General features: G+C 43.8%; 1 protein-coding gene and 1 pseudogene across 1 annotated transcript in view; one reads left to right on the plus strand and one right to left on the minus strand.

The window, feature by feature from the left end:
* nkain2 (sodium/potassium transporting ATPase interacting 2) overlaps positions 1–18,777 on the plus strand; it is a 452,545-nt gene that overhangs the window by 98,871 nt on the left and 334,897 nt on the right. The window lies entirely within an intron of this gene.
* On the minus strand, positions 7,372–11,570 carry LOC144493926 (large ribosomal subunit protein eL38 pseudogene; annotated as a pseudogene).

Raw genomic sequence — 18,777 nt, forward strand, 5'->3', positions numbered from 1 at the left:
ATCAATTGTAAAGGTATTTTGCTGGTTTCTCTGACAAGTAGAGTGTCTGTAACCTGTTTGCGGCTATGCATTACAATCAGGGAGATAGATGTCAGTAGTGTCTCCTGCAGCAGCCAAGAAGGAAGTGTGGTAAAAATGTTAAGGGCAACTGTGACTTTAACAAACATTGACAAAGCCCCTGATCCAGCAGACTGCAAGTGTTGCAACTGGCTACATAGGTCAGCACCTGCTTATCTAGTGTTTTATAACTTCATCCTGTAATGCTCCTGCAAACTGTCAACCATATGAACTGTTAGTATTCAAAGTGGAGGTGGATGAATATTTGATTGATCGAGGAATAGAGGGCTATGGGGAAATGGCACAGAAAAGGAGTTGAGGCTGGCATAGGTCAGTCATGATTGTATTGAATGGTGGGGCAGCTTAAAGGGCCTGGTTAAGGCCTCTGCTATCCCATTAATACAGCAGCTTGGAGATTAACGCATAGATTCCTGTTTGTCCAAAGAACCAGAGGTAACATGAGGAAATTTTATTTTTACATAATGGCTAGTTAGGATTTGGGTTGCACTGTCTGACAGACTGGTGGAAAAAGTAGTCTTCAAAAGAGAATTGGATAGGTACAGGGAGAGAAAATTGCAGGGATAGGGGGAAAGAGTTGGGGAACTGGTAATAGCTGGCTTATTTTTCAAAAGAGCTGGCACAGACTCAATTGGCTCATTGGCTCCTTATGTGCTGTACTACATCACAGAATATATATGTTACACGCTGATTTCAATTGATGGAGTTGAATGGTTAAATTTGCAGCACAAGTCAGATACTAGCCTTCCAGCCAGCTTTGAAAATGGGTGGGGTTTTTTTATTTGTTCACAGGATATCGATGTCACTGACTAGGCCAGCATTTATTGCCCATTCTTAATTGTCTTTGAGATGGTGGTGGTGAGCTGTCTTTCTGAACTGCTGCAGTCCAAGTCGTGTTGTACACTCATCGTGCAGTCAGAAAGGGGGTTCCAGGATTTTCACCAAGTGACAGTGAAGGAACGGTGAGTTAGTTCCAATTCAGAATTGGGGGGAATTTGCAGGCACTGGTGTTTCCGTGCACCTGCTGCCCTTGTCCTTCCAGGTGGTAGAGGTCAGAGGTTTGGAAGGTGCTGTGTTTTTAAACCCACACCAAGGCAGTATGATTTCTGCCAGATCTTCATTGTCCAGAACTGATAACCTTGTTTTCAACTGCCTGTACTCTAATCTCTGGAATTTCCTCCTAAACACCACCATTCTTCTCTTTTAAGACCCTGCTTAAAAACTATGACTGGAATTTTCCGGGCATTTCCACCGGTGGGACCGTCTAGTCCCACCAACGGTGAACCCCCGTCGTGGGTTCTGTGGCAGCAGGGGGTGCATACAATGGGAAACCCTATTGATGTTGGCAGAATCTTCTGATCCTGCCTCCGCCGCTGTGAAACATGCTGCAGTGGTGCATGGAAATTCCTGCCCTATCTCTTTGACCAAACTTTCCCTTTCCTAATATCTACTTATATTGCTCAAGATCTAATGTTCCTGTAAAGTGCCTTGTGACATTCAATTATGTTAAAGGAGCTAGATAAGATAAATTGTCATTGTTGAAGAACAACAAAACTGACCCCCAAATTAAAAAAAAGCAGAAGGGTAAACAGAAATAAAAACCTTTTATCGCAAATGCAATTACTTTAAAGTAGCAGTGAGAATTGTGAGATGATGCTGAGAGAAGCTGGGCTTAGAATCCATTACATGGTACATTGAACCCACCACAGGTATGTCGCAAAGTAATTCCAGGAGCTCTGCCAAGTGCAGTGTGGCAAGTCAAGTTGACTGCCTGATGCTGCAAAGTAATGTAATAATTTTTTAATTGGAATTTCACTTACTTGCTCATTTTGTTCTGAAAACAGTCAATTAAGGCAAAGCTGTTTGAAACCAGACAAGAATAGATTTGTGTCTAGTATCCATTATAGAACCATCAGTCCATGATCACTCAGGTTTCACTAGTTTTTGATTATTGAGTAGCAATCTGAAACGCCAATGAAACATGAATGCAAGTAAGCCCAGTTTTTACTGCAGGGATTGTCCCACATCCTATCTCTGGAGGACAGGATTGTTCCAAGAGATAAATATATTTGGTAGCTTTCTATTAGTTTATGTACAATTACGTTACATAGATAAACAGCAGCGAAACAGGCCTATTAGTCCAACCAATCCATGCCAGTGTTTTTGCTCCATTCGAGCCTCCTCCCATTGTTTTTCATTTAAAACTATCATAACTTTTTTTTTCTTCTCCCTCATATCCTTGTTTAACTTTTCCTTAAGTGCGTGCACACTATTTGCTTCTGCCACTCACTGCAACAATGAGTTACACATTCTCACCACTCCTTGGATAATTCTTTTGAATTTCCTATAGGATTTTTTGGCGACTATCTTGATGGCCTGTAGTTATGCTCTTCCCCACAAGTGGAAACTTTTTCTCTCTATGTATTCTAAAAAAAATACACAAACATAAGAATTAGGAGCAGAAGTAGGCTTGGCCCTTCGAGCTTGCTCTGCCATTCAGTAAGAGCATGGCTGCTCTAATTGTAACCTTAACTCCACATTTCTGCCTAGCCCTGATAACCTTTCGCTCCCTTGCTTATTAAGAATCTACCTACCTCTACTTTAAATTACACATAATTTCAGCTTCCACTGCATTTTGACGAAGAGAGTGCCAAAGACCCTCAATCCTCTGAGAAAAAAAATCATCTCTGTCCAATATTGGCAAACCCTTATTTTTAAACAATAGCCCAATAAGGATTTTCCCACAATAGGAAACATCTTTTCCACATTGACCCTGTCCAAGATTCCTCAAGATCCTAATGGTTTCGGTCAAGTCACCTCTTACTCTCTAAACTCCAGTGGATACAAGCCTGGCATGTCCAACCTTTCCGCACAAGGCAACCCACCCAATCCAGGTATTAGTTTAGTAAACTTTTTCTGAACAGCTTCCAATGCATTTACATCTTTCCCCTTAAATAAGGTGACCAATACTACACACTCTACACCAAAAGTGATCTCAGCAAAGCCCTGTATGACTGAAGCATAACTTCCTTGCCTTTGTATTTAATTCTTGCAATAAAATGTAACATTTAATTAGCTTTTCTACTTACTTGCTGTACCTGCACACTAGCTTTTTGTGTTTCTTGCAATAGGACACCCTGTGTCCCTGTGCATCTCAGCTCTGCAGTCTCTCAACATTAATAAATGCTGTTGTATTTTTCCTTCCAAAATGGACAATTTCCTACTTTCCCACATTATACTCCATTTGTCAGGTGTTGCCTACTCACTTAACCTATCTTTAGATTGGCTAAGATTGGCTAAGAGGGAGTTGAAGAGCGAGCTTAGAAGGGCTAAAAGGGGACATGAGAAGACTTTGGCGGATAGGGTTAAAGAGAATCCTAAGGCGTTCTATAGGTATGTCAAGAACAGAAGGTTGGTTAGGGCAAGTTTAGGGCCAGTTATAGATGGCAGAGGGAAGTTATGTGTGGAACCGGAGGAGATTGGTGAAGCATTGAACCAATATTTCTCTTCGGTGTTCACGCAAGGGGACATGAATATAGCTGAGGAGGACACTGGGTTGCAAGGGAGTAGAATAGACAGTATTACAGTTGATAAGGAGGATGTGCAGGAAATTCTGGAGGGTCTGAAAATAGATAAATCCCCTGGTCCGGATGGGATTTATCCAAGGATTCTCTGGGAGGCAAGAGAAGTGATTGCAGAGCCTCTGGCTCTGATCTTCAGGTCGTCGTTGGCCTCTGGTATAGTACCAGAAGATTGGAGGTTAGCGAATGTTGTCCCATTGTTTAAGAAGGGGAACAGAGACTTCCCCGGGAATTATAGACCGGTGAGTCTCACTTCTGTTGTCGGCAAGATGTTGGAAAAAATTATAAGGGATAGGATTTATAGTTATTTGGAGAGTAATGAATTGATAGGTGATAGTCAGCATGGTTTTGTGGCAGGTAGGTCGTGCCTTACTAACCTTATTGAGTTTTTTGAGAAAGTGACCAAGGAGGTGGATGGGGGCAAGGCAGTGGACGTGGTATATATGGATTTTAGTAAGGCGTTTGATAAGGTTCACCATGGTAGGCTTCTGCAGAAAATGCAGATGTATGGGATTGGGGGTGATCTAGGAAATTGGATCAGGAATTGGCTAGCGGATAGGAAACAGAGGGTGGTGGTTGATAGTAAATATTCATCATGGAGTGCGGTTACAAGTGGTGTACCTCAGGGATCTGTTTTGGGGCCACTGCTGTTTGTAATATTTATTAATGATCTGGATGAGGGTATAGTTGGGTGGATTAGCAAATTTGCTGATGACACCAAAGTCGGTGGTGTGGTAGACAGTGAGGAAGGGTGTCGTAGTTTGCAGGAAGACTTAGACAGGTTGCAAAGTTGGGCCGAGAGGTGGCGGATGGAGTTTAATGCGGAGAAGTGTGAGGTAATTCACTTTGGTAGGAATAACAGATGTGTTGAGTATAGGGCTAACGGGAGGACTTTGAATAGTGTGGAGGAGCAGAGGGATCTAGGTGTATGTGTGCATAGATCCCTGAAAGTTGGGAATCAAGTAGATAAGGTTGTTAAGAAGGCATATGGTGTCTTGGCGTTTATTGGTAGGGGGATTGAATTTAGGAGTCGTAGCGTTATGTTGCAACTGTACACAACTCTGGTGCGGCCGCACTTGGAGTACTGTGTGCAGTTCTGGTCCCCACATTACAGGAAGGATGTGGAGGCTTTGGAGAGGGTGCAGAGGAGGTTTACCAGGATGTTGCCTGGTATGGAGGGGAGATCCTATGAGGAGAGGCTGAGGGATTTGGGATTGTTTTCGCTGGAAAGGCGGCGGCTAAGAGGGGATCTTATTGAAACATATAAGATGATTAGAGGTTTAGATAGGGTGGATAGTGATAGCCTTTTTCCTCTGATGGAGAAATCCAGCACGAGGGGGCATGGCTTTAAATTGAGGGGGGGGTAGTTATAGAACCGATGTCAGGGGTAGGTTCTTTACCCAGAGGGTGGTGAGGGATTGGAATGCCCTGCCAGCATCAGTAGTAAATGCGCCTAGTTTGGGGGCGTTTAAGAGATCCGTAGATAGGTTCATGGACGAAAAGAAATTGGTTTAGGTTGGAGGGTCACAGTTTTTTTTTTTTTAACTGGTCGGTGCAACATCGTGGGCCGAAGGGCCTGTTCTGCGCTGTAATGTTCTATGTTCTATGTTCTATCTATATCCCTTGTAGCCTCCACGTGTCCTTTTCTCATCTTCCTATCCTACCTATCTTTGTGTCATCAGCAAATTTAGCAATCATATCTTTGATCCCTTCATTCAAGTCACTTGTATAAATTGTAAAATGTTGAGGTCCGAGCACTGCTACCTGTGGCAAACCACTCATTACATCTTGCCAACCATAAAAAGATCCATTTATGTCTATCCCGTGTTTCCTGTTAACTAGTCAATCATCTTCCATGCTAATATATTACCACCTACACCATGAGTTTTTATTTTTCACAATAATGTTTGGTGTGGCACCTTCTCAAATGCCTTCTGGAAATCTGATGTAGAGTATATCCACCTGTTCCCCTTTATGCACAGCACGTAACTCCTTCAAAGACCTCCAATAAATTGGTGAAATATTGACCTGCAATTTCCCCAGAGTGGCAATCAGCAGCGGATCCTTATTTATTTATATCTTCTATAGTGAGGACTGATGCAAAATACCAGTTCAATTTATCTGCAATCTCCTTATTTTCCATTATTAACTTCCCAGACACACTTCCTGAAGTACCAACTTTCACTTTGGTAACTCGTAACTTCTGAAATATGTTTAGAACCTCTTACTATCTGTCTTTCTTTTGCGCTCTAATTTTCCCTTCCTTTGCTGTATTTTTCAATTTTCTGTCGAATCTTCTGACCTGCTACACATCTTTGCGCAATTATATGCATTTTCTTTAAGTTTGATACAATCTTTAATTTTTTTTAGTTAACCACAGAAGGTGGGTCCTACCCTTGGAATTTTTCTTTCTCATTGTAATATATCTATTCTGTGTATTCTGAAATATCCCCTTAAATGTCTACCACTTCATCTCTATTGACCTATCCCTTAATTCAATTTTGCCAGTCCCATTACTTGCCTCACTGCAGACACAATGAGCCAAATGGCCTGCTTCAGTGCCATAACAATTGTGTGATTACTGAGAATAGTTTTGTATTCCAGATTTAGTCACTGAATTTAAATTCCACCAGCTACCACGGGACTTGAACCTGTTTTCCCAGAGCCTGGAGTTTCAGAGTTTTAGTCAAGTGTACGACTGCTATGCCACCATCTCTCCCAAATTTTAAAGACTTCTATTAGGCCACAAGTCAGCCTTTTTCCCCAAGGGAAAAGAGATCCACTGTTTTCACCCTTTTCTGACATGTGTACCCATGCATTTCTGGAATCACCCACACTATCCACACTATCTCCCGCACTTCTATGTCCTTTTATCATGTAGAGACCTGAACTGCATACAGGTATGCTCCATCTTATAGTCTAACCAAGGTTCAATACAGGTTAAGCATAACTTTCCTACTTTTCAATTCTGTCCCCCCTAAAATAAAGCCAAGTTTTTTTTCTTATTCTTTTATGGATGTGAGTATTACTGGTAAGGCCAGCATTTGTTTCCCATCCCTAATTGCTAGATAATTGCAGAGACAATTAAGAGTCAACCACATTTTATGGAGTCACATTAAGGCCAGCCTGAAGGTTTTTTAAATTTTGTTTCTTTCTCAGAGTTACAAAGCGATTAAACAGAGTGAGTAGGGTAAGCCCTTAATCCATCTCCTTGCTTGTTCCAAAATCTATTCAAATTGAATCCAATTCATAGTCGCCACAAAAGATATATACTAGAGTAAAGTAAAGTTTATTTACTTGCCACAAGTAGGCTTACATTAACACTGCAATGAAGTTACTGTGAAAATCCCCTAGTCGCCACACTCCGGCACCTGTTCGGGTACACTGAGGGCGAATTTAGAATGGCCAATGCACCTAACTAACACATCTTTCATACTGTGGGAGGAACCCGGAGCACCCGGAGGAAACCTATGCAGACGCGGGGAAAATTTTCCAGACTCCACACAGACAGTGACCCAAGCCAGGAATCGAACACAGGTCCCTGGTGCCGTGAGGCAGCAGTGCTAATCACTGTGCCATCGTGCCACCCCTAGATCAAAGCAAACAAATACAAACAATACACCTGACCTCAAGCTTGATCCTAGCCAAAAGGCTAAACGGATGGGTCTTTTTATCGTTTTTTTTATTCAATAAAATCTAAACATTAGATTTCAGCTCCTCACTTCAGCTCTATCATAGCCAGACCTGGAGACAGGGACTGTTTCAGTTTTTTAGCCTTTTCTTTATCCATGACTAGCGTGTATACCTGCTGCACCACACATTGAATTTTACATTGTCCTTGTTCTTAATTTTCACAGATTTTGCATCCTTTCTTCTTGCTGTTAACAAAAATCCTTTGATATCTGCAATTATCCAAGGCACGGTTGCAATGAGTCTAGCGGTGGGGAGACAAAGTGTGCTCTCAGCCTTTACTATAACCAATGATGGTTTCCTGGTCATCAATTGAGACTAGCTTTCCTACTAGCTGCCTTGTTGGGATTTGAATCCATGTCTTCACAACATTAGCCTGAGCCCCTAGTTCAGTGACATTACCAATGTACCACAATGTTTTGCTAACGTGTGGTGTAACGTTTAGTCATTAGTGCACTTGTTCTCCTACATTCCTTTGTTTTTGTACCCGACCTAGGTTTGCATCTTCCAAGTAATACATGACCTCCCTATTCTTCCTACCAAGATGTACTACCTCACATTTATTTCTGTTGAACTTAACTTGTCAGTTATTTGTTCATTCTGCAAATTCAAGTATAGTAGGCAATGTAGATTTTTTATATTTAGTATTATGCATATGCCTCCAACCCTATCTTTACCTCTTCTTTAACACCTCTTGGGGCAGCAACAACAGACAAAAGCAAGAATTTGACATTTCTCATTTTAATAGGTGATCAAGGTCTTTTTTTTACAGAATAAAGAGTTAACGGAAAAATGTGTTAACTGCCTCTGGACATTTTTTATGTGGTGTAAGGTTATTGTACAAATGGGATACTTATTTCTTGTATCCCATTAGTGCTAAACATATTATTTTTACCAAAGTAATTTTTCTCCATCCTAGTTTTGTTGCAAATGCTTTCCAGTTCACACTGTGGAAACATTCCACAATGCACACATCTGCTCACAGGAGTAGTGAAAATTTGTGTTCATCAAAATGTGCAACAACAGTTAATTTCTCACTCTTTCAACAATCTAGTGGCAATTATTGTTGACTTATTGGCAGTTTGTGCTATAGGCACATGCCGACTAGATTTTAAGCTGCTCATTTCCTTTACAAATATAGAGATAATTTTCTCAGTTTGCACTATCGGGAGAGAATCTCACCCACTGGCAGCATTTATTAGAAAATGCATGTAATTCTATGATTATGCCCTACTGGATGGACAAGGATTCCTACTGTCAATGCAAACTCCAAGAATCAAACCCAGGATCCTGAGCTGAAAGGACATTGTTCCAATTTCTTGCACCATCCAACAAATGATTTGATCTAATATTAGTACTCAAAGAACTAGAAACACTACCTTTTTGCTTCATTTATCATTCCGTTTCCTTTCAAAACCCTTCGCAAAACCCTTTATTGTTCCTTCACCCCTGTTGAACCATCCCCATCCCCCCTTCCCAATCCTGCTTGACAGACCTGTTTTATTTCTTCTTCAAGGTATTTTCCTGCATGTTAGGAGTGCAAAGAAATTGCCATTAGTAAAGTTCTTATCAGAGAATCATAGCTTCCCACAGCACTGAAACCATTTAACCTATCAAGGCCACGCTCGCTTACTGTAAAGTAATCCAGTTCCATTCCCCGCTCCATCTCCATTCCCCAGCACTAATTTTCCTCGTGCCCATCTAATTTCCTTTTGAAATTATTAGTCACCTTTGTTTCTTGCACCTGCATTGGCAACAAGTTCCAAATCATTACCATTCATAGTGTAAAAAAGTTCTTTGTCATATTCTTCCCTGCTTCTCTTGTTAAAAACCTTAAATTTATGTCTCCAAGTCATTGTATCATCAGCTATTGGAAGTAGTTTTCCTTTGTCTACCTGACGTAAGCTTGTCATAATCTTGTACCACTCTATCAAATCTCCCCTCAGTATCCATTGCTTGAAGGAGCAAATCAATATCCTTACCCAAAGTAAATGGTGTTCATTTGCAATGCAATTGTATCCAGGGCAGCAGCTGCAATTGCATGGTGAACTCCTTCACTGATTTCAATAGACTTCCAAGACATGGAAAACAAAAACACTTTTCAAAAGATATGCTAAAGTGATTCTGATTCTACCAACTTTGTTGTTTTTAACTTGAACAGCGGCAATATTTCCCACATTTCTGTAAAAAACATGTCTTTATCAAATCTAGCCTTTCAGCAATAAAGGTAATAATGTAGAGTGGAAAACTGTGCAGAAAGTTTAATGTACAAGTATTGAAAAGCTTGCTTCCAAAACAATAGACTTTGCAATACTTAAATACCACCAAACTAATTTTAAGGGATATTTGCAAAGCAGCCAGGCTTGATTCACTATCTTACTACCAATGTGTCATCAATGAATAGTGCACTGGGGCCATATTCCCACTGTAACTCATGACATTCAACACTGGATGCAGTTTGCAACATTTTGCATGAGGTAATAAAGAAATTGCATTTTACAACCATTGTCCTATTCTAATAAAGCTTGCGCCTCACAAAATTAGGCCTGCTGAAAATCAGGAACATGAGATTGAAGCCAGATATGACAATCTGTGCCAATGAACTGCCACGTTGTCAGCAGACCTTTTTGGAATTGAGGTTAATCTCATTTCTCCTTTAGCTATTTCTGTCATTAATAAATTTCACTGATCAAAATAGCAGCAGGCTTACCACAATTGAATTAGTGAACACTTACATTGCCTTACAGAAGTTGCTACATGGCACATAGAACACAATATGCAAATTGCTTTTAATGTAATCCAAAACAAAAATCTATTTTTATGTAATTGCACATGAAGTGCATCATGTTAAATATATCTTCCATGGCTGCAGTGGCAGCATGTAGCCATATTCAAGATTCCAGATGAGGTACAACTATAATCACAAGATTAAATTATCCTCAGCATCCTCATACTCCACTTGATTTTGTATTCGCATGACAGCACTGTGTCTGCACCTACTTGGACTCATGTACTTCATCGCTCAGCTCCCTGTCTAATGGACTTAGCCAAGAATTCTATATATAGGCTTGACATTATCCAACATATAACACCGCATTTATTTACATTAAATAACATTTGCCAGAAGTATGCCTATTCCTCCAAAGCAACTAGATCAGAGTGCTACCTATTTTTTGTTTTGCAGTTGTAGTCGTATTCAAGTTCACAGTGAGTCAGCATGGTCCATGATTGAAAAAATGGCATGAAAGATATCTCTGGGGACAATGGGGGAATTCAGTCTGAACAAAGAGAACTGGTTTGGCTATGAACAAAGATTGCACATTTGCTGAAAGTGAATAAAATAGGGGATGAGGATAAAGTAAATGTTTTTCTCATCATGAAGGGGCCAAATGCTTTTAAGATGGTGTCTAACCAATGTTGCTTGTGAGATCCCAGCCTTATGGACTATCCTGAAATTAATGAGATTCTGAATCATATTATGGCACAACTAAAAATGAGAGTTGCATTCTGTGAAAGACAGCAGGTGCCATGTGCAACTGTTGCAGATGACATTTTCGAATTTAAAGAACTCTCTCATAACTGTGGGTAGTGCGAACTTAGAAATCAACCTTAGAGATACATTAGTAGGAGTCAACAAAACTCAGGCCAAGCTTTTGAGCAAAGGAAATTAGCTGATATAAAAGGAGACCACAGCCACATAAATTATAGAAAGAGAGTGTTGTAGATTGCACGGGAGTTACTTCCCTGAGCTGGCAGGGGAGGTTCACCAGATTTCAGCTGGATCCAGGCCACAGCCACCAAGTTTACACTCTGAGTCAAAAATGTGGAAGTTACCACTGTCCTGGTAGCGACCAGCAATTTCAATGCCCCATCTTCAGTCAAAGTGCTATTTCTGTGAAAGATTGGTCATGCAGGAGTAGGGAAAATAGTATGCTCCAGGTCATGGTAAAGCTCCTGGTTACAGCCATGCATCAGGTTGATTTCATGGTAGATCTGAAGATAGTTCAGGAGTCTGAAAATTCTCAAATGCGCATATGATAGATGTGGAAACAGAAGTTGATGTTATCCAACAGGAAGATTAAGAGTTGTATTCTCACAAAGAGAAAGAAAATGGCCCATGAAAGGGAGGAGTAACAGGGCTGATCATGAAATTCCAGTACCCACAGTAGAAACGAAAGTCTGAGATTCACAACTTACTTTCACCGTTAATGCATCTGCAGCCATGCGTGTTGTCTCAGAAGGAGAGTACAAAAAGTCCCTTACGCAAAACTGGTGTGAAACTGATTAGTTATTCCAACTACAACAACGTGTTAGGTGAAGTAAGTGTTAGAGTGGAATCACAGAATTACATAATTGTTGCAGCAAGAAGACCATTTTGCCCATCATGTCTGCACTGACCGAGTTCCATTCTCCCACCTTCTCCCCACAACAGTGCACATTTATTATTTTCAATAACAGTCAAATTCCCTTTTGGATGCTTTAATTAAACCTGCCTCCATCAAACTTTCAAGTAAAGCATCCAGACCCCCAACCATTTGTTGCATAAAAAAGCTTTTCCTTATAACATCATGGCTTCTTTTACTAATTTCTTTAAATCTGCGCCCACTTGTCCTCAATCCTTTCATGAATGGGAAACTTTTCTTCCTGTACACTCTGTCCAGACCCCTCATGATTTTGAATAACTGTATCAAATCTCCGCTCAGCCTTCTTTTCTTTGAGGAAAGCTTCTCCATACAATGGTATATGATGATACATCCTATTTCTTACCATTGGTAGCAGCAAGAAAGAGCAAATTCACTGATGGAAAGAACCTGGCTTAAAAAATGGTTAAATGACCTGAGTTATTTACAGTAGGAATCAGTAAGTCTACTTATGTCATTTACATGCTAAGAGAGCACAAAGCAATCTTTGAGTGAGGAAGACCAAATGATAAAATTGGGCATCCCCATATATCCATAGAATCCCAACAGTGCAGGAGGCTATTCGGTCCATCGAGTCTGCATCGACTCTCCAACAGAGCATCCTACCCAGCCCCTTCCCACCCCCAATGCCCCAATGGAGTGATGGGCAATTATTGGTCAGGTTAAATTTGTGCTGCTTTTTGTGGACAAGACAAACCTTGGCAAAATGTTCCACAATGCCCATACAATCAAAGCAATTCAAACAGCTCAAGTCTTGGTCATGTGACGGTATGGTTTTGGGTGGAGCATTCAGCTAAAGATGTGCTTTAAGGACCCCAATTGAAAACCCTTTTTGTATTTCGAGCAGGTAACCGTGGAGGGCGGCACGGTGGCACAGTGGTTAGCACCACTGCCTCACAGTACCAGGGACCCCGGTTCGATTCCCGGCTTGGATCACTGTCTGTGTGGAGCCTGCACGTTCTCACTGTGTCTGCATGGGTTTCCTCCGGGTGCTCTGGTTTCCTCCCACAGTCCAAAGGATGTGCTGGTCAGGTGCATTGGCCATGCTAAATTCTCCCTCAGTGTACCCAAACAGGTGGCCGAGTGTGGCGACTAGGGGATTTTCACAATACCTTCATTGCAGTATGGAAGTAAGCCGACTTGTGACACTAATAAATAAACTTAAACTTAGATGAGGAGTCACAACAGCTTTGTCTTTGTTCAGAGCTGGCTGATTGATGCAGACGTCTCTTCCAGGAGGTTGATGAGTTAGCTTTTGTCCATTTTTAAAAACAAGATTTCAACAAGAAAGTTTGGAAGAGAAACACATTTTTAAGAATTTTTGCCTTTACACCTTCCGGGCATGACATGCCTTCACCTTTGGGAGAGAGAAATTAATTTAATTTAATTTTTCATGTTTGAGGAGAAGAAAAAAATAAGGACGTTTATATTCATTCTCTCATTCACTCCAAAAAAAACCACACAACTGGCGGGGGGACATGTCGATTCTCTGCTGCATTCTCAGAGTTTATGCACAGGGCAGGTTATCAACCAATGTGAGTAATTTCTTTTGTCAATTGAAAGGTTGCAAGATCTAACTCCAGAATATTGGGGCGGAGTTACCTCTGCTCTGGGGTTCAGCGATAGCAGGGTACAGCATGTGCTGGATTTCTCCCTAATCCAGACTAAATGGTCAGGGCTCAGCTGGTAGGCCTTCGATTCATTGGTGGTGATTTATTCTCCCACATTCACATCATGGAAGCCAGTGGGGTACACTCCACTGGATCCCTGTAAATTCCTTTAAATTTCCTGAGCATCCTCCAGCTGCTCTTGGGTCAGGGTTGCAGATGGACATTTGAGATGCGGGGGTCTGCCATCCTGGCCACCGGGGAAACCTCCTGTCCCTCCTTCTTGATTGACCGCTACTGAATATCCTCAGATGTGTCCACCCTTTGGAAGACACTCACCAGTTGACTGAGCTCTGGGTTAAGTCTGGTTCTAACCGCACTTGAACTCCACTTGTGGCAGTCCCAAGGGTACTGGAGTTTCAGGGTTGCTGTCTTTCCCTAAGCTGTTGCCTTGGGGAGGGGTTGGTTTCCAACCTATCTTATTCTGTTTGGGGCACTGCTGCCCTCAGGTGGCTGACCAGCTCCTGCTGCACTGCCCTGCAGTTCACCAACTAGGTGAGGCATCTCCCCATCATCATCATGTCTGCTTGGGACTTTCCGTGTTCCCATGCTGTGGTTGGAAAGACGTGTGGACTAGCCAGACCTCCTGTTCATCCCACAAAGATATAGGCTTTTTTCTTTTTAAAGCATTCTGTCTGGTTTGGGACCTTTTTTGTCCATGTTATGTCCTATATATTGGGGAAATCCTCACTCACAGGATAGGGCTAGCTTCTACTGCTTTGCCCTGTAGCTCTTCAACTAGATGATGCAGTTTCCTCATCAGCTCTGGGGGTATTTGAGCACCTTTTGGGTTTACCTCCAAATTCAGGAAGGCGGGTTTGGGCAGCCAGACTTCCTGCTCCCCCAACAGGTTCCTTCTGTTTTAAATCTGGGCAAGGTAGCTTCATCACCAAGAACTTTTTGGAGACTTTTCTGACATCCCTCTTCTAAAATAGAAAAGAAAGTTTCAGACAGCCAGAACTCAGGCTCATTCAACAGGAGTATGAGCTCCTTGCTGTTTAAAATTGCTGGCTGACTGGGGACTTTCTGTGCCCCGATTTATCCCCCAGAGGAGGATTCTGGTAAAACAGCTCCTGTTTGGCTGCATCTCTTTCAAACTTTGCTACTCCCATCCCAGCCTTTTTGCTTCCACCTGACTGAGTACTGCCCACCTGTTCTGAATTCCTCGGAGTTAATTGCAACACTTACTCTGCCTCTTGGGTGGTGGCAAGCGTGGACTTGCTAATGGGGTATTGACTTTCCCGATTTAGTTATTGCAGGAGTGGCTCAGTCCCTCTTCAGTCCCATGTCCTGTGGAACACCAGGCTTACATGGGGCTGGTTAGCTTCTACTGCTCTGACATATGGCTCTTTGACTGTGGGAGACAACAAATAGTGAGGGAGCTGTCTTCCACAGTCAAAGAGCCACAGGGAATGGCCCTGTTCCCTGTTTAATTTGATGTGGAGATGCCGGCGTTGGACTGGGGTGAACACAGTAAGAAGTCTCACAACACCAGGTTAAAGTCCAACAGGTTTATTTGGTAGCAAGTACCATAAGCTTTCGGAGCACTGCTCCTTCGTCAGATGGAGTGGAAATGTGCTCTCAAACAGTGCAAACAGACACAAAATCAAGTTGCAGAATACTAATTAGAATGCGAATCCTACAACCAGCCAGGTCTTAAAGGTACAGACAATGTGGGTGGAGGGAACATTAAACACAGGTTAAAGAGAAGTGTATTGTCTCCAGACAGAACAGCTAGTGAGATTCTGCAAGCCCAGGAGGCAAGCTGTGGGGGTTACTGATAATGTGACATAAATCCAACATCCCGGTTTAGGCCGTCCTCATGTGTGCGGAACTTGGCTATCAGTTTCTGCTCAGCGACTCTGCACTGTCGTGTGTCATGAAGGCCGCCTTGGAGAACGCTTACCTGAAGATCCAAGGCTGAATGCCCGTGACTGCTGAAGTGCTCCCCCACAGGAAGAGAACAGTCTCGCCTGGTGATTGTCGACTGGGGGTCTCAGTGCATGGCATTGTGGACCATGGGGTGGGGTAGAGGGGGATTGTTGGTGTGTTGGTAGAAAGGCGGGGGTCGGGCGGGGTGGGGGGAGTACCACTAAACGGAGCCAAACCTTTTGGGGGGGCTGCTTAATATTCAATGATTAAAGTCGCTGTTGATGATGCAACCCAACCCCCCACACCACTTCTCACCTAAGGGCTGAGCAAGGTAACTTTTCAGTCTATCCCTCTGCCTCTGAACTCCTCCCAACAGCCTGAAAACTGAGCCTGAGCGGGAAATGGCCCTTAAGTAGCCATTAATATTGTGGAGAGATTGGGGCGTGCAGGGTTCTTGTGGGAAGGCCACTCAAGGAATTTTACGAGCCACACCCCCCCCTGCAAACTCACCAATGAGGGGACGTAAAATTAGAGTTGCTAATCAAAGTCAAAGTTCAAATTTGACATGATATTGAGAGAACGGAGTCAAGCTAATGGAAATAGATGAAGATACCAACAGAAAGAAATAAAAAGAAGCCATCCAGGTTAATTGAAAGTATGTTGGAAGGAAGAAGAAATAAGTGGTTCTTTTCATTACTTCTTTTCAAATGATGCTATTTCTGTTAAACGCCCACTGATATTAAGGGAAAAAAAATCGAAGTTACTAAAAAACATCGGTCATATATGTTTTTGTGATTACAGTAAAAATAAATAAGCAACATAACCTGTTAAATGTCAGGCATTGTTGATGTTCTTTATTCATTGATGCGCATCAATTGGACACGAGGCTCAAAGCTTCGGTAAAAGAAGGCTTTTATTAACTAACAATGGAACTATCAGAACTTTAACACACTATCCCAGACTGAAGGGGTCCCGTCCGAGCAGGGGGTCTTATACCTCTCCCAGGAGGTGGAGCCCGACTGGGATGTGCCACAACAGTAGCAACCACAGGTGTATCAATCCCACCCTAGCCCAACAACAACATTAGTACAATCCCACAGTAACCTATATACATTCCTATAGTGCTGGCCAGCCCTGGCCCAGTACTATCCAGTGGGAACCAACGATGGTTCACCACATTCACCTCTCCTTTGAGAACAAAGGCCGGCGGGGTACGAAAACAGACTAAAATGTCAACAGATTATAAGTTCAGACGGTCTGGAGGACTGCACCGTCGTTGTGACCTCCTCAATACCGGCGGTGACACCGGAGTAGGCACTTGCGGTGGCGTTCTCCCCAAAACGGCGTCCAGCTGTTCTCCCACGGACTCACAGGCCGGTTGACCCTGATGAGACGGTAGTGCAGGGGATCCTGACACATTCTGCGGTGGCAACGATCTTCGGGGCTCAGGCAAGCTGTGCATTGGAGTAAAAATGTTAAGCACTGGTCCCGATGCTGTCCGCAGTACGTCCGGGGGAGAAATAAGGGATAACGGATTCGTCACTGGGGGTATGGGAGCGACAGGAGTTGCTACGTCCCCTGTGGGCGCCAGGTCTCGGAACGAGACTGTGTCCTCTCGCCCGTCAGGATATGCCACATAGGCATACTGAGGGTTGGCGTGGAGGAGGTGGACCTGTTCGACCAAGGGGTCGGACTTGCGGGCCCTTACATGTCGCCGCAGGAGGACGGGTCCTGGGTACGTCAACCAGGCTGGTAAAGATATCCCCGAGGAAGACTTCCCAGGGAATGAGAACATCCTCTCGTGGGGAGTAGCATTGGTTGCCGTACACAGGAGGGAGCGAATAGAGTGAAGCGCATCAGGGAGGGCCTCCTGCCAACGGGAGACTGGAAGGCCTTTGGACTTCAACGCCAATAGGATAGCCTTCCAGACTGTAGCATTCTCTCGCTCCACCTGTCCATTACCCCTAGGGTTGTAACTCGTGGTCCTACTAGAGGCAATCCCGTATGAGAGCAGGAATTGCCTCAAGTCATTGCTCATGAACGACGAGCCCCTGTCGCTATGGATATAGCTGGGGTACCCGAACAGGGTAAAAAGATCACGGAATGCCTTGATCACCGTGGCAGCCGATGTGTCCGCGCAGGGGACAACAAACGGGAACCGGGAGTACTCATCTATTATGTTCAGAAAGTACACGTTCCGATCTGTTGAGGGAAGGGGGCCCTTAAAATCAACACTCAGCCTCTCGAAGGGGCGAGTGGCCTTGACCAAATGTGCCCGGTCAGGTCGGTAAAAGTGCGGTTTGCATTCCGCGCAAATCCGACAGCTCCTTGTCACCGACCTGACGTCCTCCACCGAGTAAGGCAGGTTGCGGGCTTTGACAAAGTGGTAGAGCCGAGTGACCCCAGGATGGCACAGGTCATTATGGAGGGCGTTCAAGCGATCCTCCTGAGTACTAATTAGAATGCGAATCCTACGAGAGGGCATCCGAGGGCTCATTGAGTTTCCCTGGACGATACATGATATCGTAGTTATAGGTGGAGAGTTCAATTCTCCACCGCAAGATCTTGTCATTCTTGATCTTGCCCCTCTGTGAGTTGTTGAACATGAACGCCACGGACCGCTGGTCCGTGATCAGGGTGAACCGCTTCCCCGCCAGGTAATGGCGCCAGTGTCTGACGGCCTCCACAATGGCCTGGGCCTCCTTTTCCACCGCTAAATGCCGAATTTCGGGGCCGTGGAGGGTGCGGGAAAAAAACGCGACGGGCCTGCCTGGTTTAGTGTGGCGGCCAGGGCGAAATCAGATGCATCGCTTTCCACCTGAAAAGGGATGGATTCGTCTACCGTGTGCATCGTGGCTTTCGCGATGTCATGTTTCAATTCCTTGAAGGCCAATTGGGCCTCTGGCGTGAGTGGAAAAGTCGTGGACTTAATAAGCGGACGGGCTTTGTCCGCGTAGTTGGGGACCCACTGCGCATAATAGGAGAAGAAGCCTAGGCATCTTCTCAGTGCTTTTGCGCGAGCGGGCAAGGGAAGTTCAGCAAGGGGGCGCATACGGTCTGGATCAGGGCCAATGACCCCGTTTTCCACCACGTATCCCAGAATGGCTAACCGGCGCGTACGGAATACACACTTCTCCCTGTTGTAGGTCAAATTCAGGCGAGATGCCGTGCGTAAGAAGTTCTGGAGATTTGTGTCATGGTCCTGCTGATCACAGCCGCAGATGGTGACATTATCCAGGTACGGGAAGGTAGCCCGCAACCTGTTCTGGTCCACCATTCGGTCCATAGCACGCTGGAAGACCGAGACCCCATTGGTGACACCAAATGGAACCCTAAGGAAATGATACAGACGACCATCCGCCTCAAAGGCCGTGTATTGTCGGTCCTCTGGGCGAATGGGGAGTTGGTGGTAGGCGGACTTAAGGTCTATGGTGGAGAACACCCGGTACTGCGCAATCTGATTGACCATAT

This window comes from Mustelus asterias, chromosome 5 (assembly GCF_964213995.1).
Source record: "Mustelus asterias chromosome 5, sMusAst1.hap1.1, whole genome shotgun sequence".
In the NCBI taxonomy this organism is placed as follows: domain Eukaryota; kingdom Metazoa; phylum Chordata; class Chondrichthyes; order Carcharhiniformes; family Triakidae; genus Mustelus; species Mustelus asterias.